The sequence below is a fragment of the Aphelocoma coerulescens genome, chromosome 11, assembly GCF_041296385.1.
Source record: "Aphelocoma coerulescens isolate FSJ_1873_10779 chromosome 11, UR_Acoe_1.0, whole genome shotgun sequence".
Taxonomy (NCBI): domain Eukaryota; kingdom Metazoa; phylum Chordata; class Aves; order Passeriformes; family Corvidae; genus Aphelocoma; species Aphelocoma coerulescens.
The window spans coordinates 5,150,531-5,153,660 of record NC_091025.1 but is presented as its reverse complement, the minus strand read 5'-3'; positions in this window follow the sequence as shown (position 1 = coordinate 5,153,660).

The window sequence follows — 3,130 nt, the reverse complement described above, 5'->3', positions numbered from 1 at the left end:
CCTGTATTTAACAAGGTGATATAAAAACACTGCAACCAGATTTAAGTCAGTTGGCTGCTGGACAGCCACCTGAAAGAAAGGCCTGGTGATGCAGTGAGCCCAGAACAATGTTCTGTCACTTTGACTTTCAACAGTGCATGGATTTTCAACCTGTTAGGTGGAAACATGGTAGTGATTATTTATTTTAGAATTGTAGAGCCTTGACTCCTTGATCCTCACGATTTTCAGATATACAGCCAGGGCAGAAGACTTAATTTACTGCCACTGATGTGGAATTTATATTACCATCTGTGGCCACAGCATTTATTCCTACCATTGTGTTGGGAAGTGATCCTCAGTCACTCCCAGCTTCTTAGCTAAGCAGTGTAAAACTACAGTCAGCAGGTTCTCTGTCAGTTTTTTCCAGCTATAACTCTAACTGGAGCTGCTTTTGGCACTAACCTTTTCCATTACTTGCAAAAAAGGTCAGAATATTTTGTGGGCCTTTTACATTATTCTCCTACAGGTCAGTGTCCTTGTGGTTTTGCCTCCTAATGTCTGTCATGTTGGCAACAACTGTGCTCTTGGAGCCCAAGAATGGAAGTCTTGCAAGTGGTGAAATTGAGGAATATATCTCTTTTTATGGCCGCTTTCCAGATACAATTCAAAGCCAGATCTCCTCAGGCTTCTATCATCAGAGATTTTGAGCACCCATGGAGAGTAATAGAAGCTGAAGGTTGCTATAAAATTGCTGTATTAACTACTGTCCCATGGATTGCATCCTCTGTTGGATCCCAGTTCTCCGCAAATTGAAAGCAGTGGCTGAACACCAGCATTATTTATTTGTGGGGAAGGGTAAGATTCACAGGAAACCCTAGACAAGCTTATAAATAACTCGTCTGAGGTAAATGAAATATGTCATTTGTCCTTAATGATCTCTCTCTGCCAGCACAGAAAGACAGCAAAATAAAGCACTTTCCAACATATCAGTGGAAGTGAAGAAATTTTCTTGTTGTCCTCAACAGAATACAACAGAATAAAATACACAGAATACAACAGAACTGCTCCAGGTGTTAGCAGGTTCCAGCTGTCACTGAAAGTTTCTCATGATCTGGAAGGCTTAGGAGCACAGGTAACCGCAGGATTGTTGGCATTTAACTTCTGTAAGTATCTGAATCCTTTTACCTCTGAGGTTAAACTCTGTAATTTTTAGTCTAGATGATTCCATGGAAACATCACCATTTGTGTCTTGTGCATTTGCTTATTGTTCTGCTTTTCCAGCATACCTAGTCCAGAGCCTCTTAATAGCCTGTTCTCTCTTATACACACACCCACTATAACATTAAGCCAGTATCCAGTGCCTGCAGTTCCTGCTTTTCTCACATAGCATCATTCACATCAAACACAGGCAGAAAAGCAGGAGGCACAGGCACACAAAACAGGTCAGGAGAGGAGTGAAGAAGACCTTAAAAGCCTATAAAATGCCTGATAGTACTGCCATTAAATAATATTGTGATATTAATTGCAACAGTTTTATGTCTTTGAAAAATAATTTGGACACAAAGCTTAGAGCAAATTTATTCTGCTTCAGATCGGGTTTTGTGTATGCATGACTGAAGTATTTAATATCTAGCAAATTTTTATTGCAATTACAATGGGGACACTGAGTCAGTATTTGCATCTTTGACACATCAAATCCAAATTCCTAATATGAGCGTTTTCTGCGCCATTTCAGATAATTTCAGGATTTCTATACAATTCCTTAAACACACTGGTATTTTACAACCTTCCCCAAAGTAGTCCATGAACTTCCAGTTATTATCATTTGCTAATATCATCCAGCCAAGGTCAACCCACCCCAGTACTTTACCATGTGGGGCCCATTATTTCCGACCTTCTCTCCGAGCAAGCAGGCTAAACTCAGAAGTTGGATGAAGCCTAAATCTTTCCAGTTTTAAATAAACTTTTCTGGTTTGCCATGTTATTCAATAACATGTTCCCAAAACAACGGTTTTGAAAGGTATAAACAAGTTAGGCATTTCAATAATTAAGTTTGAATGGAGGAACAGAGAATTTGTTAAAGGGTCATGTCTTAAGTCAATCAAACTAAGAATAATCCTTAATTTTAGTGCTCAAAGAAACTCCCAGCTTCTAAAAAAGTTCAACATCCAGTTATGCTAAATTATGTGCAGGGTCTCTGCCCTTTACACTTTACAGTTCTGTAATGGACAGAAGTACAAGGATAAAACAACTTTATGGTTGTAAAATCTTACACATTGGCTGCTCTTGTAGCATAATTTATTAGCAAGTTCTTATTTTATTATTTTCCCATCCTTCTTTTTGATCCAATAGAGAAATCTGGGCCTTGCTGGGGTGGACATGGAGCTGAAGAATACCCCTGACTGCTCCTTTTATCCCCACAGAGCAGCCATGTACTTCCACTGGACTTTGTCCAGTGTCAAAGAAACCACAGGGCTATTTGGACATTTTCTGACTAATAATCCATTAGTTTGCAGTTTGTATTGTAGAAAGAAGCCTCCTCCCAAGAACCCCATCTCTCCATCCCATCAAACTGCCTGCTGTCAAAACCTGGGAGACTGGCAGTGCCAAGGCACAGCCACAGCATTCAAGGCAGAAATAATGACAGTGAAGATAAGATGACATTAGTATTTTATGAACTATAAAAGGAGTGTGTGATGTAGCATTTCTTAGGCATGGCTTGCGATCACATTGGCAATGGAATCAGAATCTTTTCTGTTTCCAAATAAAGAAAATTTACCCCAGTGGAACAATCTACATAAATTCTTATGTACAGCAGAAGAACCACATAAAGGACGTAAAATTGGCCTTACACAACATAAGGTGCTGTGCTGGCAGTTTGCACAGAAGACGAGCATCACTGCAGGGCAAATTTCAGCTATGGTACGTATTTGCTTATCTTGCATCTAAAGATCTGGGCAAAGCATCCTCCACACAAATATGCACCTCAGGAAAGAGAAGAGGGAGAAAAGCACTACTTCCTCCTAATGCATGTAGCAGTCATTTGGGAAAACCCCCCAAGGACTCTGCTCTGAAAATTATTGGGCAAACGTGTCTGAGAATGTGCATTTCAAGAGTGCCGTTAGAAGTGAAACTGCATCCATCAAAAGGA